The sequence below is a fragment of the Meleagris gallopavo genome, chromosome 1, assembly GCF_905368555.1.
Source record: "Meleagris gallopavo chromosome 1, MGAL_WU_HG_1.1, whole genome shotgun sequence".
Taxonomy (NCBI): domain Eukaryota; kingdom Metazoa; phylum Chordata; class Aves; order Galliformes; family Phasianidae; genus Meleagris; species Meleagris gallopavo.
In genome coordinates this window covers 81,044,444-81,069,992 of record NC_139404.1, presented here as the reverse complement: position 1 = coordinate 81,069,992, position 25,549 = coordinate 81,044,444, and the positions used below count along the sequence as shown (strand labels likewise).

Below are 25,549 nucleotides of genomic sequence, written 5' to 3'. Positions count from 1 at the left end.
CATCTTGAGAGACCGGGGCATGGTTCCCCAGGTTGGTACTTTTCCTGATGCAAATGCCTGACTGCTCAATCAGGCAGGAGGAGACACCAAAAGGATGCAAAAAGCTGCCCTAACCTCCCAGGGGGAGTTTATAAAACTTTCTCTAGGGTTTTTTGAGCTTGCCAGAGAATCACATCAGCCTGTCTTCTTCCTGGCCTCTTCTAGTCACTGTCTTGCACTGGTAGTGCACAGGGGGATGCACTAGAGCTGATTTCAGACAAACTGGGGTGACTGGAGGGATGATTCATCAAGACGGGAAATAATTTCACTGCTGGGTGTGTGTTGATGTGGCTGATGGGAGCAATACGACAGTGACAGGTGCAAAAGAATAAAGGATGGCAATGAAGAAATTAGCCACATTTTGCGAAGGAAAAGGGCTGAGAATGACTCCCAAGTGTCAGACTCAGATGATGAGAGCAGAGAATGCTTAGCAGCAAAGGTAAGTAATGCAAATAGTGGAGAAGATTTTGGGGCGGGCTGCCATTCTTATGAGGTATTAGGGTAAGATGTAAGAATATTAGATGTAAGAATAAAGATCATAGAATAGCAAAAACTCTTTCAGAGTTCCTCGAATGGGATCATGTGTGTGCATGAAGACTTTCTGCAGGTTAGGTTGAAAAAAAAAGAGCAGAATGAAGGTCTGAGCTGTGAGAGCTCCAGCAGAGAAAAGCTGTCAGAAAGGAATGAACAACAGCACCTGGGGTGGCAGCAAGGCTTCAGGGAGAAGACAACAGCGAGTCAGGAAATATCCCCACTAAGATTTCTGGATGAGGAGCTGAAGAGAGGAAATCCAGATGGAGGGGCTTGAAGAGTGAGTCTGAGGCTCTCTGGAGTTTAATAGTTGTTTGCTCAAAGAGTTTAGATAGGTGTGGAGATGGGAAAGTAATTGAAAAGACATGGTCAGAGGAAAGTTTTAAACATGTACAATGACATGCTTGGTATGCAGGGAGAACTTCGTCCCTAATGTACGCCTAATGAAATCAGTAGCTTTGGCTTTAGCTCTATCTGTTAATTCCACATGACAGAGGAAGAATGAAGGGAATTGTTTGTTCTTCACTAAGCGATGCTATCAAACATTTTTTAGTTTTTTCTTACCCACCAAAAACAATAACCCCAAATAATGAAAAGGTATATTTTTTCCCTCTGTACTCCTCCTGTTTCCTTAGAGGAAACCTTTCCCTGCCCATCATCACGGTGATGCTTATGGCAAGCTATAGCTGCCCCTGCACTGGGCCTCAGACCTCTGTCACATATGATGGGTATATTTCTGCCCTGTTTTAGTGCATGTACTTGCTGCAGAGCTGGGACCCTGTCTGGTAACTTGCCTTTATCTCTCAACCACCTCCACTGTACAAACGAGGGCTGGACATGTTCTTCACCCACCCTGTGAAACCACAGCTCCCTCCTTCCCTGTGCCACCTGTGCAAGCATTTTCAATTCAACAAGAATTACTGTAAAGTAGCTGCTTATGAAAAAAAAAAAGATATTTTTTTCTTGAACAATTACACAGGATCTCCAGCAACTACCAGCTGCATCATGATTATTTCAAAGAGAAAATCATGCATCTTCAGTGAGAGGTCCTTGGAGTCGGTTGGGAAGAAGGGAAGAAGAGACTGAAATACTGCAGCTGTTTTACCTGTTGTTTCTTACCCGTAAAAGAAATATCGCGGTACTGCTGCGCAGGTTTGGCTTGACCTGACCTGCTGGCCTTCTAGTAGTGTTTGAATCCATTAGACAGGCAAAATGGCCCGCATCATTTGGGGCATAGGATGAAAGAGTGTATGTGTGCTGTAATGGTGTAAGGGGAGAGGTAGGTTTTACAGCTGGGAGGAATGGAGTAAGGGGTACAAAGGAATAGAGAGGATGATTTTGTGGCCTGAGTGCTAACCAGGGTCTTGGGATAGTATCTGCCTGCTCTTGTTCTTGAAAATTATGTGGTTTGTTGTTGTTTTTTACTTTTAACAGAATCCTTTTATTTGCTATAAATCACCCCCTAGAACAAACAAAAGAAGCCCAACTAACCAGTCAGAAACTTTGATACCTCCTGTACCACATACAGTTGGGCTTCCTTGCTTTGAGGAATTTCATTGTAATAAGAGGTCAAAGCACAAGAGCCATGAAGGTTTTGTTATTTTTTTCTTCCTGTGCTTCTTAAGCAGAGATGCCCACGAGATCAGTATTTACCTTGATTTAATGTCTCATCAGAAGCATGACATCCCCAGCAGCCCTGTTGCGGTGCTACTAAATGAAGCATGCTCTGCTTCCTCAGCTGGGAGTTAAACCTCTGCCCTCAGAGACCTGAGGGGTGGGGAAGAAGGATGGGGAGAGAGTGATGGATATTGACCCACCTAGCATGTACACTAAATTAAATAACCAGGCTTTATTTTTTAACCTATTTAAAACAGTTACCGTTCTCTGCACAATTGATGTTTGTGTTTGTGGAGGTTACCAAGGTGGCAGCTGCCACAGCGTGAGCTTCCCCTGCTTTCTACCTTTCCCCTGAAGAACATGCTGCGGGTGACCTTCACAAGTAAGGACAGCCACTGTCTTAAGGAAAGAGAGAGAGAGAAAAGCATTTTCTCTGCCAGTTAATTGAATCCAGGCCTTCTCTTTGAGATGTGCTGGAAAAGCTTTATTTTCCTCTAGCAGCAGGGAAGCAGTTGCTTACCGGGGAACCAAACAGGTGAAACCCTCTAAAATCTCTTTAGTAAAGATGTCAAACTGAATTTGAAGTGTAACCACTCTTAAACAAAAACTGACCAGAGTGTATGGAAATGCTCTACTGATTTTAGTGCCGCTTTACACTAACCAGCAATATGGCTCAGTGACTATAGAATTTGATGACCAGTTTTTCAGTGTAACCTCTATTTTTCCCTTTCCAGCTCTCCTCAGCACATCTGCCCCATACTGAGTCCCTAAGAAATACCACTCATTATAAAAACTCTCCTTTGATGGCCTGTTGTGACAACTCTTTGAACTCCTATGCTGGGAGAGCACAATGCATAGGACGGAATTACAGGCAGTTAAATTGCCTCATTAAGAGAATATTAGTAGGTGCTATTTGGTCTTTTCCAATCAAACACTTTTGAATACTTTATCCAATGCATTTTTATGTTACAGGATATCCCCCCATCTCCCATGAGACTTTTGCTTTTCTCTTTTTCTCTTTGTATGTTCTTATAAGGGTTGCATTCTGCCACAGTGTGGAGAGGGTGCAGCATCATAACCATTACTTTGCCACAGGATACTCCAGTAAGGCTGTCAAGGGAAATTTGTCAAGAGTCCTTCACTACCGGTACAGTCGTATTCTTTCTGCAGCAGAACTTCAGGTATTCAGAAAACATTTTTGCCCTTGCAGCTGAAATTGTGGGTTTACAGTCATTTAATTTTAATCCCCCAAGGCATTTAGTTTGGTTTAGAACTGCACCACTAGCTAGGAGACACAGGATCCATAATTCCACTCCATTGTTCTTTGCCACAGGGGCATGACCCACTGATATATTTATTACAGGCTGTACCTTTCCCAACTACTGCACTTTTCTGTTCTATGGAATCCCAGCAATGCAGACTTACAGCATGCTAACAAATCACAAATATTCTGAAATCTTGTCTTGCTTACTAGTCATCTGTGCTTATGATTCAGAATTGCCTCTTCTTGCCTTTCTCAGACTCTTACCTTTTCTTTGGCCCTTACTCGTGCCTTTGTGCTGCTGGCAATGCCCTGCACACACCTGCTGCTTCATCCACTGGCACATCCTCTGTTATTTCCTATGTTTACCTTTTAATGTCACCCTAAACTTACTGTGGAGCAGCTTACCCTGGATGAGGAATCTGTGTGTGCTTCTGACCATCTTCTAATTAGGAAGACCTTCGTTTACAGCCTCTCGCATTTACTGCAGTGTGTCCTGCAGTACTGCTTATCATCACCCCGTCAGGGCCAGGATCAGTGCTGGCCTGCCTGCATCAAGGGGCTACTGGTTGTGCTTGTGGGAAAGGCACCTCGGCTGCTGGTGCTGGGGTGGGAGATGGGGTTATTTATCACGCAAGGCGTTACTATAGGATTCTCATTTTACCCAGCATTGTGTATCTCACACCACACTGAAACTGTGCTGCCTGGATTCAATTCTGCTATGGCCCTCCAGCCTGGAAGCCATGTTCGACCTCTGGTCAGTTGGAAGATCATGCTTTTATGCTGTATGCTGAAACACACATAAGTAACCTGAGGCAGGGATAAGAATCAAATCCTCAGCCGGGGTAAATTGCTTCAGCTTCGGCAGAGTCAGTAAAGCAAATCCATTTTCTTCCAGCTGAGATTCAGAGAGCATGGATTAATTTTGCTGTCTGGAGTCAGCCTTGATTACAAATCCAGGCATAATAAAGGACATGGCTTGACTCGCCCTGTTGTTCTCCAAGGTCTCGAGCTCCTCCCTTGTTTAATGGGGCCTGGTGGCTCCTATCCCCCGCGGTCCTGCGGTGTGGGAGAGCAGCTCGCTGCCCCCGCACGCACGCACAAGATGGGAAAGGACTTTCTGTTCTAGCACTGCAACGTGAAATGTTCAGCCTGAATCCACAGAGATCCTCTGATAGATGTGACAGGGAGGCCATGACAAGCCTGCTGATGTGCAAACAGCATTTTACGTCAGCAGATCTTGCAAAAAAAAGCAAAACAAAAAACACCTGTGACAAAAGCTAAATGAGCTGGCTTGTTTGGGGCATAAATGCCAGGGACCTGAGAGCTGCTGCCTGGTGTGAGCTGTGAAGAAGCCCTGGCGCTCTCTGTGAAATTGAGTGTGACACCGCTTGGCAGCTGGGCCCACAGTGCTCCATACCCTGCTCTGGTCTGCAGGTCTGGTCTCTGCGGGGCTGCCACCCTGAAGCTCAGGATTCACTGCAGGCCACAGAATGAACGGCATGCGTGTGAACCCTCACATCTTTTTTTTATACAGCTTGAAGTAGCAGGGGTTGGGGTTTTCCTCAGGAAATTGGAATTTTCCTTGTCAGTTTCAACACAAAAGCATTTCACTTGAACTGGGTGGTGGTCTCATCGCGCCTTGGTGGCAGGCCGCATGATCTGGAGGAAAGCCAGGCCATTGACCCCATGAAGGAGGAATGCAAAGCATTCAATGCCTTGAGATGTATAGCAGCTATCTCCAGCAGCAGACCATGCCACCAGGGTTCATTGTACGAGGGGCCAAGGCAACTACTGGACATGCAGCTTTCTGTCATCATCTTCTCCAGCTCCACATCCCTCCTGTACTGAGGGCCCCAGACCTGGGCAGTACTCCAGATGGGGCCTCACGAGAGCAGAGTAGAGGGGGGCAATCACCTCCCTCTTACGGCTGGCCACCCCTTAATGAGTACCTTGTTGTCTTTTGTTGCAAGAGGGCCAAGTGACAAAATGTTTATTTTCTCCCTCTCAGTATGTCATTGCAAAACAAGGCAGCTACAACTGGAGCAATTGGCAGTGGCCTGGTTCAGAGGATTCTAGCTTGGTGGGTCAGCCGTGCTTTTTGGGAGTGAGAACAATTTGGATTCAAACTCCTTGTGCAGAGGGCTGAAATAATCTCCTTGCCGACACCAACAGCTTCTGTCTTCTCTTTACTCTCACTTCACATCAGCTTGAATTTGCCCATCCTTTTGCCATCCCAGAAACTACAGCTCATGGGACACAAATGATTCAGCTGAAACAGACAAAAGAATTCACCTGTCTTATTGCTGTCATACTTGCTCTACTCAGCCCCTGATGGATCAGTAGGAAATTGTTTCTGTCTGTGAGAAGCTTAGACATAACACAAAAGCTGATATCTGCTTTAGGAATCCTGAGGTAACTTTCTCAAGGTTTTCCCTAATTCCATCAAAGTCAGAAGAGGGCTGCTTGCTGATCTCACTGGGCTGCAGATCAGTCTTTCTCACTCCCAAGTTATCCCCATAATCTCTTGTATGAACTTTCTATCAGTCAGGCCAAAGATACAGTAGAGTGGTCTTTCTCTTCATATATGTGTAATTTTTACATTTTCTTCTTTGAAAAAAGGAATGGTAGGTCTTTGCAAAAAATAATCCAGACCTGACTGCTACACAGACCTTTCCCTTGCTGTCCACTAACATTTCTTTTGTCCAGGCTGGCTTAAAATGCAGAAATCTGTGGGGCTTCTATCGCTTTTTGTAAGAACTATTCTACTGCCTGATAAAGCCCATTCTACGCGAGGTTACACTGAAATTATATTTTCATTAATTTCATGTCAGCACATTTGCTCATGACCATCTGCTTCTTGTCCTTTAATACTCTAAGCCATTGCATTGTTTGTGTTTCCATCTTTGATACTTGTTTAATCCTATAATACTCCCCTGCAATTGTTACTTGATTAAATTATAGAGAATGACTTTTTTTGTTGCTTTTCTCTATGTAACCTCTTGATCATTTTTGTTGTCCTTCTATGAATTTCTCTTTGAATCTTTCTCTGGCTTTCAGTATCCAAAATACAATAAAATGTTTAAAATCTAGCCCAATGTTCTAGTTGTGCCAGAATGTTGTTCAAAGAAATTGTCCTTTCTCCAGTTCAAGACATAAGTCTATAAGGTCTGCCTATTTTCCTACTTGGCTGCTGTATCTTGTCATCTCTTCATCTTAAAGTATGAACTATTTGTCCCATCTAATAAGTCTCTAGTAAGACTTGAAGGTACCTACACGTATTCTATAAATGCTTAACTGTTACACACACGCACAAAAAAAAAAAAAAAAAAAGGACAGGCATCATATCAAGCTATAAAAAAAGTCAGATAGCATTGGAGGCCATTTTCTGCTCTGTGAGAGTAAAGCTTTGCTGAAGCACTGCATCCAGTTTTGCATGCTGCATGAAAAGAAATATTTGGCTATTTTATTTGGACAGCAGAGAAGAGGAATAAAAATGATCTGCGGTCTAGAAAACACAACCTGTGAGAGAAGACTGAAAGATATGTGGTTGTTTCGACTAGAAAAGACAGCAGTTGGAGGGAAGGCATAGGAAAATGTAAATCTTTAAAAACGTAAGAAATTTCTACTGGGAGAAATGAAATAAACTATTCTTTTCTTATATTGCTAAAAAGGAGACTTAGACTAAATGCTTGAGCAAGTTTTTAAGCTAAAGAAAAGGTATATGAAGTCAGGAATAGATGACGTAGGGAGACTGTGGGAATTGCCAGCACTGGAGGTATTTCAGAACAGGTAAAACACTCATATGTTTATACAAATAGTAATTCTTCTCCAGGGCAGAAGATGGACTGAGTATTTTCTGTGGTTCTTAGGGCAGAAAATGAATACAGAATGCTGACCTTTTCAAACAGCTCCCTTCTTTGAAGTAGACTCTGTATGTATTTGTGGGTGTGTGCGTGTGTGTGAGTGCATGTGGATGCTGCTAGTGTTTGTGTGAGAGGAGCTGGCAGATATCACCTAGAGAATGCTGTTTTCTTCTCTTTTCCAACGAACAATTACCTTATACTGACTTTATTTTAACCTTAGTTTAACAGGAGAGATGTGATATGGAAGAAGGAGCTAAGCTCTGTAGAGAAAGGTTTAAACTACTTGTTCAGAGAATCTGATCACAGCTCTTTCCTGCACCACCCCTCAGATTAGGTTTAAGATTATCCCAGAACAGTAGATACTGGATACCTGTTGGACTGATCTGTGAATAGAGATGGACAGAGATGGTCATTACTCAGCGCTCAGTTCAGCTTACTTGGCCTCAGCTGACTGAAGCATTTCCAGTATCTCTCTTGTTATTTACTCATGCAGGACCTGTCTTGCTTACCCTGTCTTTTCTGGTCTAGCTGCATGCCTCTCCTCTTGGTTCTCAGTGAAAATCCTTTAGTGCAAATCAAGAGCATGTTGGAACTGAAAGGAGACACAGGGCAAAGACAAAGATCCTTGGGCCTTTGACTTTGAAGAATACGAAGATTGGCTGGCACCAGGATCCCTCAAAATAGTGGTGATGTGCTTTGGGCCCTGGGACTCTGGACTCCTGCAGGGGTTAGATAGTTTGCCAAAGCAGGTAAAAGAAGGAGGTGTCAACCAACGGAGGCTGTCAACAATTGCAATGAACTAGTCCAGCAATGAGTACGCAGGTATCCTGAAGGGTATGCTGACTTTGCCTTGTTTAATGTCCACATTTCTTGGGCTTTGATTTGACTTAGTGAGCTGCTGCAATTGAGATGAGTGAGTCCAGTTAAGAGGCTTTCTGTACCTACATGAGAGATGTACCCACAGGGCTCTTTTTGTCTTTTCAGATGGCATGGGGAATGGTTGCTCTCTGCTGAGAGAACCAGAGGGCAGCCAAATATCAGAACATTATAGATGTTCCAGATATACATATTATATTTGTTCTTTTAAGAAAAAGCACTTTCCAAGTATGTCATTCCGGTCATTGCAGGACATAGGGTCCTGGTTAGATGGACCTTTGATATAACCCAACACAGCTGACATTGAGTTTGTATGTCAGCCTTATCTGTAATTAGTGTATCAGAAATGCTGGCACAACTTGATGCTTTGGGTAAAAGTCAACGCTGTTATGTTTAGCTGATTGAAAACTTCACTTGGGATTTCTAAAGAGAGACTGCAAATGTATGCTCTAAATATAAAATCTCATGTGAAAAAATGTATTAAAATTCTCATCCACAACTCAACTAGTCTTTAATGATTTTTATCTTTTCAGTTATTACAGGCAACAGTTTATAAAAGAGATCTTCAAATTGTATTGCAAATCTAATTTTGGGCAACAGTAGGGAAAAATTTAATTCATAGCAGTAAATTCAGGATCGAGCAACAAGCACATTCTTCCTTTTTGAGGCTGCCAGTTGTACATGTAGCAGCAAGTGACTCACTGTGAGCCATTTTTCACTGTGTATTGTTTCCTCCCTCAGCTGATAGTGTTGTTGAAGACCTCTGCACTTACTAGTGACAACTAGGTGTGAATAGAACTGTCAGACTTGGATTGTGCCTGACCCTATTCTGAAGTGTGATTAGACAATATCCAGCCAAAACAGAACATTGTCTGTATCTATAGGGCAGTTTAATCTCTTGAACTCTAAAAAGAGCCTTAAGAGGCTGCAAAAAAATCACTAGTTCTTGTAAAATTTGAGCCTGATGCTTAAAAATTGACTCTCCGTTGACGTAAGACCAATGCTCCATAAAAGCTGATGCTCCACATAAAGTCACAGAGAAAGCAGGCAAGTTGGTGTTGATAGGAGTGTCTTCAGACTAGGCTTTGTCTTCTTTAGGATGGAGCTTTTCATCTGCATCTTTGTTTCTCAAGCAAATAGCTATCACTGAGAAGTTTCTTGGAAGATGAGAGTCAAGCAGTCCTCTTTCTGACCTCCTCAGCTATCTCCCTTCAAGGATGGTAAGGGCTGCCACAAGCAGCAGCACAACTTTGCATCAGTTGGGTCCATATTTTATTTCATTTTTATTTGCTGTTAGTTATCTTCCTCTTTGTATTTGGTCTCCTATGCTTTTTGAATACACATTCAATACATTGAATACAGTCAAAAATTAGGCTAGGGAGGAGATTTGTGATGTGTGATTATTGTACTAGATTTGGGATCTGTCTGTCATCATTTCTGCAATTATTTTCTGTAGCAGCCAATGAGCATGTATGTGTTGTTCTCCAAACATTTGTTCTCCCTGAATCCCAATGTTTTGCACTGCTGCTTGTTATTCTTCCACAGCTGCATATAGAAATAACCTTTGGGCAGTATTTTGGAGCATCTGTGTTTTTGTTTACTTTCCCTCATTACTAAATATGAGCACTTTTTCCAGCTTTCTGGAGGGAAGATTGCGTTTCCCAAGGGATTTCTCAGACCTGCATGTATTCCTATCAAACTTGAACAGGTTTTTGAATCCACCAAATCCAAACAGTTCTAAACAAAGCTTGGACCTGGGGTTTGCTTTTCTGCTGCTTTTCAGTACAAGCTTCTTTTAAAGAGCTGGAAAATAAAGCCTGATAAGAGATAAGCAGAAACGTCTGATTCACAGCTTCCATGCAGAATATTTCCAGAGAGTATTCCATTACTCTCTCATGCTTTCTTGTAACACCACAGGAATTGGGCTGCTTTCATAGGCACCTGATTATATTCTGCCAGTACTCATGTGCCCTGTGAGTGAGTCTGATCTTCTTGACTGATAAGAAATGAGAGCTACAAACAATGAGAGAAGGTGGAGAAGAAGCTTCCTTCAAATCTGAAGTCTGAGCAGCTACCTCGTACTAGTATCTAGAAATTTTGTTTTCTCCCTGATTTCCTGCTGCATTTTCCTAAACTCTATGAATTGATACTTTTCATGGTCATGGTAATATTTGCTGCAGGACAGAAAAGGAGATAAATGGAAAGAGAATGCTGCAATTGGTAAATAATCTGGGTTTTCAGCTAAGGAAGAAAGGAGCTGGACTGACACAGTGGAAAGACTGGATGTGGCTCCGGGCAGCCTGGTCTGGTGGCTGGTGATCCTGTCCATGGCACAGGGGGGTTGAAACTAGATGATCATTATGGTCCTTTTCAGCCCAGACCGTTCTATGATTCTATGGTTCTATGAAATGAAGGAGGCAAAAGCAAAGAGAACAGTCTGAAAGTCAGCGACATGCTTTTACCCATACCAAAGTGAGGTTGTTTATTTGGCAAAATAAATGGGATAAGTGACTCCGCATGCAACATGGAGAATGAAAGTTCACACAGCCATCACTCCAGAATGGTTGATGCTCTCTGCAAGTTCACATGTAGCTTATTCTGAGCTAACTTCTCTTTGGGCTGGTATTCACTGATTCATGTAGCAGGGCTGTCCAGTATAGTTGATTAGAAACATGTGATATAGATATAGATATAGATATAGATATAGATATAAAAATATATAGATATAGATATAGAAATGTAAAAAACTAAACACTGTAAAGCTGGCTCTGAAGATGGGGCCAGGAAGTTAGATGGGGACAGCACAGAGTGAATCATAGAGTCACAGAATATCCTGAGTTGGAATGGACTCATAAATATCAAGTCCATCTCCTGGCCCCACACAGGACCATCCAAAAATCAGACCAAAAAATCAGACCAGTGCAACTACCGTTGTCTTGGAAACTCAATGAGAAAAATTAGCATACAGAAGGATTTCATTTTTCAGAGGTGAAGTGCATGCATGCACACATAGACGAGATATATATATGTATATGCATACATATATATATATTCATGATCTTCTGCTGCTTTGCTGATGACTTTCTTGCCCAAAGTCAGTGAATGTAAGTATTACTTGTGTCTAATATTAAAAGTGAGAATAAGGATGAGAAACTTTCTGTTTAATATAATCACAATGGGTTTTGAGTCAGCAATTCAAAGGAACAGCTATTACATATATGAATGAATTAAACACAGAGATAACAGCTTAGCCTTCTGTTTCTCTCCAGAGAAGAAAAGGAAGGAGACCTATCTCGGATTATGAAAACAGAGAGATGTGGGCATAGTTTAAAGGCTACCTCAGGCACCACACTAAAGTTTGAAAGCTGCCAGGTAGACTCACTTTTTCTCAAGTAGCTGCAATCACAGGAGGATGGACATTAATCATGGAGAACGCTTGTGACTTGGTCAGTAAAGGCATTTTCCCTCTGCAGGAAAATGAAAAAGAAGGAACCTACAGAAGCCATTGGAGTCATCATTCAGCACTTTGGGAGTACAGTCTTTGTCAACGGGAACAAACTTCTTGTTGCCTGAGGCTGGGGCTGGTGACAACGTGTCTGCATACCAGTGCACGTAGAGTGAGGCACACCAGTTGAACTGAAAGGAGATCATAGCTCAGATACCTCCTGACATCCTCTTGCATGGCTGAAATGAGGTGATATGAAGAAGAAGCACTGACGGTCTTGGCCTCTCAGCTCATGTTTATGAGCCTCTAGGGCAGCCTGCCAGAGGCAGGCACTGGCACTGCAAGGAGAAAGCCATATTGTTCAGGTGAGAAAAGACTAACATCTTGTTTGCTTTCATGACTTTCTGAATGGATAAAAGAGAACATGCTAGCCTCTCCCTTCTGAGGAAAAATGTATGTCCATTTTGTCTACCCTCATCATGATCTTGGGGAAATAGATTCATAATTCTCCTTTTGCCTTGTGCAGTGGTTTGGGAAGGGAGCCAGAAGCACAGATCCAGGCTCTGGCATATGCATGCATTCTCACATCGACAACGAACTCTTTTCATATAGATTTATTTAATCATTCCCATGCTACTTCTCTTGGTCCATGGCTATACCTTATCATCCATAACAACATGTAACTAGTTCCTTTAATTACTACTCTTCTTCCCAGTGGCCTGCAATTCACGCTCCCATCTTCAGTGTTCCCACTTCCCCCAACATCAACAAGGAACCACACTGTGGTTTTAAGTCTGAATTAAGTCTTTTGGTACCTTGCACTGCTCTCTGTGGACCCTAGTCTATTAGGACGTGGAAAATCGTAGAATCATAGAATGGTTTGGGTTGGAAGGGACGGTTAAGATCACCTACTTCCAACCCCCTGCTATAGGCAGGGACACCTCACACTAGACCAGGTTGCTCAAAGGCCCATCCATCCTGGCCTTGAATGCTTCCAGGTAGGGGCATCCACAATCCCACTGGGCAACTTGTTCCAGTGGCTCACCTCCCTCACTGTAAAGAAATGCTTCCCGATATCAAGTCTAAATCTACCCTTTTCCAGTTGAAAACCATTTTCCCTTGTCTTGTCACTACATGCCCTTATGCAGTCCCTCCCCAGCTTTCCTGTACCCTTCAGGTACTGGAAGGACGCTATAAGATTTCTCCAGACCTTTCTCTTTTCCAGGCTGAAGAGCCCCAACTCTTTCAGCCTGTCCCTGTAGGGGAGGTTCTCCAGCACTCTGATCATCTTTGTGGCCCTTCTCTGGACCCACTCCAGCAGCTCAATGTCCTTGTCATGGTGGGGGCCCCCAGAACAGGACTCCAGGTGGGGTCTCACAAGAATATAGAGGGAGAACATGTTCTACTTTGATGGTCCATGCCAGCTGCAGTACTTTGTACACCACTCAGCTGTGACCTGCTATGTGAATCCAGAGGAATCTCTGGGTTTTTTTAGAGCCACAACTGTATATTCATTTACACTCTCCCTTGCTCCAGATTAGAGTTTCTTTTCTTCACAGTGATCTGAGCCTGTCAGTATTTGCAGACCTAGGTGATGTGAGATGAGGTAGCCTGTTATCAGAAGGGAATATGCAGCCCACTTGGAGTTTAATCCACCCTCAGAAAATAACTTGGCAGAGATAATACAGTTGGTAGTTAGGAGCATATACACTGATGCCATGAGTAACACAGTCCTTGTGGCCAAGCTTCCTTTAGCACCTCCCACCAAGAGATGTATATGGAGGCTGTCCTGCTGTTAATTTAGAACAGCAGCAGGCTCTCCCTAAACCACTGCTGATATCTTTCTGACAGTCTCCTTATCTTGGGAGAAAGGCACTGATAAAAGACACATTAAAGCAGTCTGTCATCAAACAGAACTATCTTGCCACTGTAAGTCAAAGACACTGATTTACTTGTGATCGTTTATGAAGGAGCATCAGCTGCCACAGGCATGACCTCAATAAGGAGCATCTGTAATAACACTGGGGGCATGGTTAGTCCTCTTCAACAAAGGATGCCTAAATATGTGTTCTGAGTCTTGTGTGGGGGAAACCAAGGTGATATTGCCTTAAGGGCATCCCAGCGGTTAGGTAGCAGGATTCCCTCTCCAAATCACTGTTCCTTTGCCCTGGCTGCTGCCTCTTGAACAGATTAAGGAATGGCACTCCAAACAGACAATGCATTGTCAACATATGTGTAAATCAAGCAATAAATTTCATAATATACCTAACAATGCATTTGAGCTGTGCTGTCTTCTGGTGTAAAACTGAGACAGAGCCATTAGCCTTGTGGTACTAAGTTGGCTTTTGCTGCTGAGTATCTGGCCAGTGCCTTGGGCCTGATTCATGTTAGCAGGCAGATCTTACCAGCTCTACCCTGGCAAGACGGATCTGCAGAGAAGGGGCAGAGGAAACCTGTAAGAGAAACTCAGAGGAAAACAGAGATTGGGATTTACACCACATGATTTCTGCTCTGTGATGGGGTTATTAAGTTTCCAGTGATGTCTTCCCTCAGGGTTGATAGGGGTTCATGATAAAGTGGGTCAGATTACTTTCCTATGGACAGGCAAAGTGCTCAGGCCAAATGCTCTTGTGTATGACAATTTGCTTGCCTGAGAATTGCTTCTCACTTGATCTCTCTTCTGGGTGCATGAGGGGAAAGAGGGACTCCCACTTTAACTGAAAAAAAATCCCAATTCTTTGCAACTTCATGGCATGCTCCTTGGGACTGCAGCTGGTTGGAGTTCCTGGAAACCTGCTCTACATCCATCTTTGGATGTGATGGTTAAAGCCTGTATATTCCAGGTGTGACCTTTCTGCAGGTGACAGAACTCCTCCTTCGTAAATCAAATTTTGTTCATTATCCAGCCTGCATATTTCAGGAGTTCAGGAATGGACCTTTGTGCTTCTAGAAACAAAGAGCTATGCTTTCTCTCATATATGCTTTTTTTTTTTTTTTTTTTTTTTGGTATCTTTGTAGTCCCAACCATTTTACATCAAGAGCTACTCATAAAGACTATAAAATGAATCCTCACAGAAGATGGAAGATCAACAGTTTAGTAATGGGTTAGACAGCCTTTTCATATGGAGTTTGCCAATATGAGTCCAACCCACACCCAGCAGGGACTGCAAATTTCTATCAAGTGCTGACTGGCTGTCAGCTGATAGGAAGCGAACCTAGTCCCAGTCCATTTCCTACTCAATCAGTGAATGTCAGAAATACCACTGCTGCTGGAAACTGTCTCCCTTTTTCACTGGCAAGCCTTGTAGAAAGGCTAGAAATTGAACGAGCTGCAAGCTTCTCTGGGGAAAATATCTGAAATGTATTAACACTGGGAGCTGTAAGAAAAAAAGCTTACTCAAGCATTGCTAGCATTAAACCTGCTCTGCTTAGAGGCTTATTGCTGTTACTTGGATACTTTTTGCCAGCTTCATATTTAGCATACGCATAAAGAGATCCTCATGAAGAAAGAGAAGAATTGCAAGTGGTGTTTGAATTGCAAGGGCGTAAAATGAATAGGCTAGGCAGCTTTAACAGGTGAGTGAGCTTCCACACAAGAGCTTGAAGATGTCCCAAATGCAACAGTTTTGCATTCTGAAGCTGTGCCAAGGAGAGGCAGAACTGCTTAGATGTCACAGCCAGCCTTTTTCAACCACAGATTTTAACAAAAACTTGCCAGCTTGCTAAAAGCCAAAGTTTCTCACTAGTTCTCATGAAGCTTTGGTTAGGAAGGATTTTTTAAGATTAATAATTGAATTCTTTCTTAGTGTGATTTTCTGTCTTAAGCCCTAAATGGAGACCTCTAACCAAAACCCTTCGGGTGCTGGACACAATTTCACATCAAAGGAATGCACACAAGAAACTGCAGTCAAAAAGAAGGAAAGAGCCAAATGAGCATGCCAGTATTATGCTCCTCCACTGGCACAAAGGCAACTTGCTTCACTTTTCACACCTACACGGTTGCAGTGGCCCAAAGAAACACAAGCTCATATTTCACCTACACTTTCTCACTACATCCAAATCTGCAGGAACAGGTCTGGAAGATCCCCCTAAATATCTTTTCATCATTGCTTCAAATTCTAGTTTAGGAACTCTTCAACACAAAACAGAACAAAACTTAGCTCTGTGCAAGTACAGAGCATGTATGCATGTGTGCACATGCATGATTGTATGAAAGTGGATGCATATCACATGCCATGGGGATGCTGCTCTGGATACTATGAGCAGAAGAGGCTTTCGCCTGTGATTTTGGTTACTACTTGGGTTTTTTTCCCCCCCAATGATTTCTCACTGGATTCGTCAGTCTGACAAGTGGAAGTGACAAGAAAGGTGATAGCTGGATTAATTTGTCACCAGTTTCAGACTGCATTTATTAGCATGATGCTTCAGAGTGCTGAAGTTTTGCTGCTGCATCTATCCTGCAGCTATAGGAGCTGAGGCACGCGGTCTTGTCCACAGCCATCAGAGACAGCAGAATCAGAACCAGAATTCAGATCTCCCATTGCCTCATTCACTGTGCTAACTGTTCAAATGCTGCTTACTCACTGAGCTTGCATCCACGTATCCTGCTTTCATTGCTGCTTTCACATTCTTGTTGATCAGAGCTCTCCCTTTAGCTATGCCTTTCAAGTCTTAGAAGCTGCAATGAATATGTATCAACATTTCAAAGCCGGAGATCCTGTGGTGGTGAAACAGAAAGGGGACGGGAGAGACAGACACACAGGCAATCTAATTCATTTTTAAATGTCTGTAATTCATCCAAGAGCATTATCAATAATTACTAGAAGAAAGCGATAACTCACATCATGAAAAATCAGTGCTTCTGCAAAAAAGCTGGCAGCAGGCCTTACAGATATCTTGCACACCCAAAACCTTTCTTGAGCATGCTAATCAGTTAGGGGGTGGGGGAAAGGAGACCTTGCTGTCTGTTCACTGCTCTGGTGGCTTCACCAGGGAACCCTGCTGTTCTGCCAGCTCTGTGCATTAGTCAGGCACTTTGTAGCCTCCTGCAGACAAACTAGGTGGATGAATGCTAGCTATCATCCCTGACAGGAACTATGGGTTTTCAGAGGAGCTCAGGGAGAGATGGACACACTATACTCCTAAGCCTCCCTTGAAAGATCAAGCCTTGATGCTCACTGTATATCCTCTTGGTGTTGCACCACTGCTTCCTCTCAAATGCGATCATAGCTTTTCTATGCTTATGACAGGGCAATAAGCAATTCTGATAATCTGTTACATCATTTTCAAGACCATTCCTTTAAAAGCTATTTGTAGAGGTAGCAGAAGCAGTGTAAAGGTCTATAAGTGGGTCCATTTTGCAGTCCCCAGCAGCTAACTCCCAACTGCAGACCAGAACACCCACTGCAGACAGAACCAAGGAATAGAAGACAGACTGGGGAGAGGGCTCTCAGAGAAGGGGAGCTGCTTGAGTTAAAACTTTTGGTTCACTTGCAGTCACTCATAACTGCCCAGTTCCTGGTCTCAGTGCTACTGGAGCAGTGGCATTCAGGTCTGTCCCCATCTCTTAAAGAATCATTGAATCATAGAATCACCAAGGTTGCAAAAGAGCTCCAAGATCATCTAGTCCAACTATTTACCTACCGCTGATATTTTTCACTAAATCATGTCCCTTAGTACCACATCTCCACAGTTCTTGAACAGGGACTCAACAACCTCCCTGGGCAACCTGTTCCAGCACCTGACCACTCTTTTGGAGAAGAAACTTTTCCTAATATGCAACCTGAATGTGTTTACGTCATTCCAATGCTGTCAAATGCATGTTTGTTTTTTCCTTTTTTTCTTCTGTAGCAAATCATATACAATGAAAAGAATATTATTAAAACTACAGTCAAGTATTCCAAAGAATGGTATGATTAAGGTTACCTGTGATACAAATTTTAGAAGGTTCAGAAGTTTTCAAGTGAATGTGATGTTTCTCACCTGTCCCATTGCTATCTCCTTCAGTTCTATTTTCATGGGCTGCCAAAGCTTCGTTCAAACACAGAGCCCTGACAGGAATGAAGATGAAGTGTAAGGATGCTGTGCCACTTTGGAGACCTCTGCATTAGTTTGTGAAGGATGAATGACCCTTGTTCCCCCCACAGTACCATAACCCACATGAAGGACCTCCAACACCAGGGTAGAGGAATCTCTGGTATTCTGAGCCTTTGGTACAATCTCCAGCCTGCTCTCTTCCCCAGCTCACCAGCTCCATGGGGGCAGAGTTGTTGGCAAATGTCCCATGGGGCATCTCTGCAGTCATGTTGAACCTCAGGCAGAAAGACAACTGGGACCACAGTGTCCTAAGCCAAATGGAGAGATCTGCTAGGGCTCATCAGTTTGAGATTTTGTCCCCCTCCATGGCTGGGACTGACCAAAATCTCTTTCAACACAGAAAGTCACAGCATTTGAGTTACCCCCAGTACAGGCCCTCTGTGTTGGGCCATAGGCAAAGAACATTTGGCAGGTTCAGGCAATACAACGGCAGCTGCTGACTCTGTGGCATGTCTCATGAAACTGCCAAACACCTGCACTCTCCAGTTGGCATCCAGTTAATTAACAGATTCAAAAGATTAGCTTTCTGCCTGAAAACCTATACATTTTAAGTATGCAGGTGCATCCGGCACTTTTAACTGGGAAGAAGCCACCTGGGCTGGTTGTTTCTGGGCCACAGGTATGGCGGAAGACTGCTCTAAAGCCACCTGCTCCAGGGGCAAGGGTAACCCATGATCCACAGATGGACGAGCAGCTTTCAAAGAATGCTTAGAGAAGTTGATGTTCTTTTTTAGAGATTCTGCTGCTGAAGTCTTTGTTTGAAACCTCCCTGTGTGTTAGAAAACAGACTTCCTATATACTTGGCATGACCTCATACTTTCATACATACCTCAGAGGCTTGATAAACTCATTTATTTAATTACAGAAATCAAATGTTTTTTAGTGGTGCTTTACTGTTTGTATGATGTCTGCTGCTCTGTGCTGCAAATGGGCCATTTTGCACTGGCCTGAAATTCAGGAATCCATTTGCTACGCAATCTTTGCCTTAAGCCTCAGGGCACCGGTTCCCTTTCAAAACAGGACATTTTTTCTCACTGACAAAGTGACCTTAGAGTAAATGCACCCATATACTTCAGATAAAAACAGTCAGAAAATGGGAGTTTACCACAGAGAGGATTTTCAGCAGGAAAACACCTCGTTTTCTCTCAAAAAAGCAGAAGTGTCTGGGTTGATTCCAACCTGCCTCCACCTCCAACTTTCCTTTGTTCTGTGTTTCCCCCTGCACAGGAGCAGCATCTCATGGGAAACATAAATGTCCATCTTTTAGCTCCTTTCTCCTCACAACCATTTGCACACTGTGTGCTGTGCTCTCTTTGCACCTCAGGAGATGAAAACATGCCATTCCCCTTGGAGCACTGAACTGGGATGTATTCTGGGTCTGTTTTTGCTTTGGTTTTTTTCCCCCTTTAATTCAGGTCTAGTTTAGTACTTGAGCACTCCATCTGTTCGCGTTACTGCCTGATGTTTGCTGAGAGCACCTAGCCCTGTGATGGCATCACTGCACTGGGTAACAGCAAGTGACACCACTGGTAGCAGGTCAGTCCCCTTGGATAGGGAACTGAAAGCAGCAAGTCCTTTGCAAATGACCAGTTTCTTGAATAGACTGAACTTGAAGCTCTACGCAGGAAATGGAAACTTAGAGTTTGCTATTTCAGCCCTAAAACTACGGCTCAAATGTCGCAACAAAGACAGTGAAATTCTGTGCTGGGGCTGTGCCTGCTTTCTCTGCTTTGTGAGTGTTGTGAGTAATGATTGGAGCTATAGATTAGCTGAAAATGAAAACCCAACTGGCATGTCATGATACTGTCATTCCCATATCCATTCTACTCAGCAGTATATAGTAAGGTTATAATATTGTCTGCATAATCAGTGGGTGTTGTTGCTATTTTTTTTTCCTTAAGCATATGATGGACAAACAACTTCTCCACTTCACATTTAAACCACTTTCATTGTTTCTATTCATCTATCCAGGATAAATTATATGGGGGAAGATGTGTAGGAGATGAAATTGTCCTCTATTTTTATCTGTTTTTTGTTGTTGTTGTTGTTGTTGTTGATTTTTTTTTTAAACTGACAAAGGAGAGACAACAGATGAGGTACGTGTTCACACAGAGGAGGGTGGAAAACATAAATAGCTGGTATCACCAGAAGCAAGTCCTGAAAACCAGTTGACTGTTTTGGGGCTGGGACAGTCTGTGAGATAAGATAATGGTTTTCTTGTCCTCTTCAATCTTTCTATCTAGCCTTACAATCTCTCAGTTATTTTTTATGGGTTTCTTAAAAACAAAAACAAAGATCCTATTTCATAGGGATTAGAGTTTCCATGGAGAGCTATGGCTAGTTTGTGGCTTTGCTATAATGACAGCCCCAACCTGTTCTCATCAGTCCGAAACACCCATGGACACACCATCATGCACACAGAGGAGCACATACACACGTGCCAACACAACATCTACAACAGAGTTTTAAATGGTAATTTTGTGTGGGGAAGTGCCAGATAATAGCTCTGGAAATGAAAGCCAATTGATCACAGATCATTTACAAGATTTGAGCTGATATGAACCAGGAGGCCCTTGGTGTCCTTGTCAAGTCTGCCTGTGATGTCCCAGCCTCCATGGCCTAATTATTCCTTGGTTTCTTCAGGAAAATGACCGACAAGGCCTTTGATGACAAACAAAGCCACTGTTTTTTTCTGATGTGGAGGTTGACCACTGAAAATAAAGAAACTGCTGGTTCTTTCTCTGGCCCTTCTGCAGACGGCTCTCTAAGTCCTCTGGCCAAAATGAGCCTGGACTGGAAAGATCAGCAGCTAAACAAAATCACAAGGATTTGAGAGAGCCCAACTGCCTGGGCAAACAGCTCGCTTCTGATTTTACATATTAAATGGGCTTAGTCTTGCAGCAGCACAGTCTGACCTCACTGCCTGTGCAGGAGAATGATGCAGAAAGGTGTTCAGTGCCTGCAGGCAGGCACTCTGCACAGGTCAGCAGCTGACTTCTGCTGCAACAGTGCTCTCTGCTCACATGAGAAAGGCATTCAAGTGAGAGGAAGGTCTCACAGTGTGATTTAGCCTGCTCTATAGCAAGTTGTAAGGCTAAGAGAAATAGTCTGATAATGTCTGGACATTGATTTTGGCTTCTGCTGTCTCCAGAGCAATTAAATGAGGCTGACAGGGAAGGGAGGGAGTGGTGTGGGAAGCAGAAAAGTGGTGCTTGCTATTTGAGTCTGGACCATGAGGATTGGGCAGAGCCTTTTTCACATGCACTGACTGTGTGGTTTGGATGTAGCATGCAGGGATAGACCAGCTGAGGGGTTAATGTGAGGGGGTGCAGCCCCTACCATATGAAGGACAGGTGGCCAAACACAGAGACATGGTGGGTGGATGGAAGAAAAACACGATTCTACCCAGCCTAATTTGTGGAGATTTGTGGAACCGAGTGACTGAACCCGTAAGAACAGACCAGCGATCAAACTGGGCTTTGCTACATTGTACTGTGCCATTCTATTCCATTCATTCCTTCTCTTCTCCACACTGGATTTTCACAGCTTCACCATTACTGAACGTATACATTTTAGAAGATATGCTTATTATTCCCACAACACCTGTAGACTGTAGTTCTCCTGCTGTGCTGGCTCCCTTCTTGCTGGCATACCTCACTGCTGGTAGTAGGTGATGGGAATTCTGACAGAAGAGAGAAAAGCCAGCTTGAGGCTTCTCTTGAAGCACTGAGTGTGTATCAGGAGGAATTGTTTGCAGCATAATGGCAGTATGCAACTCTTGAACTGCAGGCCAGGAGCGTGTGCTGGGCAGCTGGAACAGCAGGAGAATTAAGACTTGATCTGCTTCTGTTAAAGGCAAACAGAATTTTAGTCATTGCTTTCAGATGGAGCAGGATTGAAACCCGAGATCAGAGTCAGTTTGGCAGTTTGCTGTTTGCCTACTGATCTCACGCCAATATCGTCTGCATTGGTGCAGGGGAGTGCAGGAGCCTGGTCAAACGCAGGGGGAATAATTAGCAATGCTTATTAAAAGCTCTGACGATTATTCATTACTGCTGCTGTTGGCCACCCTGTTTTACAGCGTGAGCTCTGAGCTAGGAGGCAGGGAGAGGGGGGAAGGGAAAGCAAATGGGGCCCTTCTTCACCCTGGTGGTCCAGCAGCCGTCTCTTTTCCAGAAGACGGATGTTGCGCGCTGAGTACCTCTGCAGAGAGCTAATGGCCGACATGGCATTATTACCAGCTCGCGATGAGTTCCATTTTTTTTTTTTATGATAGTAATTTGTTACACCGGTTTGCCACACGCCCGCTGCTTCCTTGTTAATCCAATAATCTATATGAGAAAAGCAATTTGACATTCCTCCTTCCCATCTGCCACCCATCACCCAATCTATATCTTAACTATCAGTGATTTATTAATGGTGCCTGCATTAAGCACATCTCCGCTTCGTTGGTGCCCGTGTTCCCTCCCTCCTAGAGATGCTCTCTGGATACATTTAGAGAGCAGAGTCAGCATGGGGATGAAAAGCAACAAGAAAAGCACCGAAGCCAAGGGAATTTGGGACACTTTGGTCAAATAATACCAGATGAGGGAGTCCAATGGCCCAAAGTCCCCTCACATGAGACTCAAGCCAAGAGCTGATGCACTAGAAAATCCAGGGACCTTTTGTCAGCATCATCTTGCATCCAGCATGGATCACTGGACAATGGCTGCTGATCATCCCCTTTCAGCGGGCTCAGTCCAGCAGATGTCAGATAATGCTTCAACAAGGTGAAACAAACACGTTCACAAGCTGCAGAAATAATGGAATATGGCCTCCAGTATCCTCCTGGGTTCCCTGAAGTCTGAAAAGGGCAAGTTTGTTAGCTTTTCTTGTCAGCGGCAGAATGAACAGCACATCTTTTCTGCGAGCACATATTTTCATGACACTTGTAAGAACGCTGTATCTCCAATGCTCATATCCTTCAGCAAGGTTGGCTTGAGATTGGTTGATGAGCTCAAAAGGTATTGGAGGTGAAGGGCATTTGAGAGGCTAACGTACACGCACATGGACACACATGCTCCTGTGCAATCACAAAGGCCTTGTTTCCTTAGAAACCAAGCTAAAATCTACTGGCAATATTTCAGCCTGCTTGCCAGTATCAGTAAGGAGCTCAGGGAGCACTTCAGTCCTGCAAAATGAAATTCTCTTTTGCTTTCTAAGGAGTTCTGTGCTTGAAATCAGATTTGGGAAGAGTTGGTTCTTGCATAGTTTGAAGCTTGCACCATTCCACATGCATGGGTCGCAGGGCTGGCGTTCCCGGTTATTCACCTTTCATTCTCAAAATTCAGTCAGCATCCTTGCATGTGCAGACTGAGTGTTGCAAGAAGGTTTCATTGATTCAATTACTCCCCATACAGCAATTGCACACACGCTTACCATACAGCTCCACATCTTGCTGTATTTCCTTGTATGCAAAAAGCATGTTTAATGGCTTTTAATTTAACTCGTATCGGAAGGACAAAAAAGAACATTCAAGTTTATATAGAAGTTTAACACGTACATCTTTCCTGTCATACCAATGGAGACTTAAAGATGTGGAGTGCACGTATCAGATCGTGAGTGTTGCATAATTTAACAAGACCAGTTTTTGTCTTGTTAAAATCTCTGCTCTATAGAAAGTTCACACTATTGATTGGATACGACAGGGGTGTGGGCAGCATGGCAGAAGACATCTTCATTTCATTTTTGCTAACAGTTCTTCTCAAAGGGACTTCATTTATTCAGAACAGCATATCGAGATCTTTTCTGTAATTACTATTATTTTTAAATTCCAGGAAAAAAAAGTCATTAAAGAACAAAGTGCCATAAGGAGAGCCAGATTCCTGGGGAACAATGGCAATGTGAAGACAAAGCATTTATAAGCAAAACTGAAATGGAGTTCATTTGCAGCCTGATTGAAAGTGATGCATTGAATGAACTGACAACATCCACCTGCTCCAGATGTGGAGAGGCAGAGGACAACCTATGCTGGGCTGCCCAGTTGTCTTCTGAGGTACCTGGCACAACCGGGATGCCTCATACCCAGACTGCATCCTGTCAACAGAAGGGTAAATGGGGAAACAAATAGATTCATGAGGGTCTGCAGTGTCTGAATGGGAGGCAAAGCAGTTCCCAGTTAGCCTTGTTGCCATATTGAGAAGTGGTTTATTTACTTTTTCAGAGTTTTTGCCCCTTGGTTAGTGATAAACTGTGTTTGAAATGCTGCTCTTATTACTCACCTCCCCAACCACTTGCAGTGCCTCAGTATGCCCATCTTAATATTGCCAAAGTCTCCCAAGGTGAACATTTTTGCTTCTTTCTTCCCCTAAAGCTGAGATTTTCATTGGAGTTTTAGGAAATGAGTTAACCTACATTTATCAAATGTCAGCATCATTTGGACTAATAACTGCTTCATACAAAATGAAAAATCTTGGAATATACAGACTGGGAAGAACTCTTCTTTAGGATACGAGTGATCTGGTTTGAGGTTTTTCTTCTTTCTCTCTCTCTCTCTTTTTTTTTTTTAAAGCATTTTTACTGTTAGATGTGGTATTCATGTAGTGTCAAGAGTCCTTGCTGAAGTTTTGAGTTTTGTGTCACTCTGCAATACTGTATTGAATGTAAGAAGTGCTGTCTCTGGTTCAAAGAGCTTTGCACATAACTCATAATGAAACAAAACCAAGTGTTTTTGGTAAATATACTATCTCTTAATGATCATGAAATCAGTCCCGACCATACAATAATTATAACCAAATCTGATGAATAGATAAACAGTTCTTTCCTTCTCTCATTCCTCCCTGCCTAATATTCCTCAAGTAGAGGCTGATGAGGAAGGGCCCGTGTTAACCTAGCTGTCTGTTCCATTCATTCACTCATGCTGATGGAGAGACAGACTCTGCCTCAATGGCTTGAAACTATATTTCAACCTGAGATTTTGTGAAGTAAATCTCTTTTATACCCTCCTACTGGAGCTGTTCCACTTTCCTATAACATATTTAAATCCTTCTCCTGTTGGATTTATAAAGAGATTGGCTACATGCATTGCATGTGTAGTACAGAGCAGAGCAATGACCTTAAATTGCTTAAGAAGGTTCTGTGGCAGAGGACGTAGACCTAAAATGGGAAAACCTGAGTATTCCAGTCTCCAGAGACGGCAAATGCTGCCCCTCTGTGCTTTGTGTGTCTTAGCACTGTGCTACTGAATAAAGCAGTGTCTGCCTGCAGTCATTCATTGCGAAGCGTACTGAAAATGGAAAGGAATTTTTTTTTCATTTCAAACTGAATGTTTTCCCTGAGCCAAAATAAGCAAAAAATTAAAAAAAATAAAAATAAAAAGAGAGAGAGAGAGAGAGATTGTTTGTTTGTTTGTTTGTTCACTGATTTGGCAAAGAAATTCCCCTAAGCATTTGAATTCTGGCTCAGATCACAACTACTACAATGTTTTGTCTTTTCCTTTTTCATGTTCATCTGTCAAACAGCAACAATAGTTCTCCACATAGTCCTGCTGGAAGCAAGATACAATGGATCAGAGTAGCAAATGGTGGATAAGGGAGGGTGAGGCCACATAGGAGCACTATGCAGACTTGGGGTGTGTGTGGTGCAAAGGTGTCACAACAAGTGGAGAGTAGGTCTGAGCCGTGTGGAAGCAAAGCGTATGAGCAAATCCATTCCTCTCCCTCCTCCTCCCCACAGTCATTGTTTGTAGTCTCTGCTGCACTCCCTTCTGGAAACAGAAATATTTTGAGAACTGCATGATGCCAGCTTCTCCAGCTGACTTTCTCCTCACGAGAAGAACAA

The 25,549-nt window shown here is 43.2% G+C and overlaps 1 long non-coding RNA gene across 10 annotated transcripts in view; it reads left to right on the top strand.

Annotated features, from left to right (window-relative positions):
- The first annotated feature begins 255 nt into the window (after window positions 1-255).
- LOC146545461 (uncharacterized) overlaps window positions 256-25,549 on the top strand; it is a 50,580-nt gene continuing 25,286 nt past the window's right edge. The window contains exons 1-4 of one of the 10 annotated variants that reach the window (XR_014886763.1): window positions 267-478; window positions 11,460-11,562; window positions 11,664-12,000; window positions 23,548-23,820. This is a non-coding gene — a long non-coding RNA (uncharacterized LOC146545461). Of the gene's footprint in view, window positions 479-9,323; window positions 9,411-11,459; window positions 12,001-23,547; window positions 23,821-25,549 lie in introns of all 10 variants that reach the window. The other 9 variants (XR_014886765.1, XR_014886761.1, XR_014886760.1 and 6 more) reach the window with 9 other exon arrangements.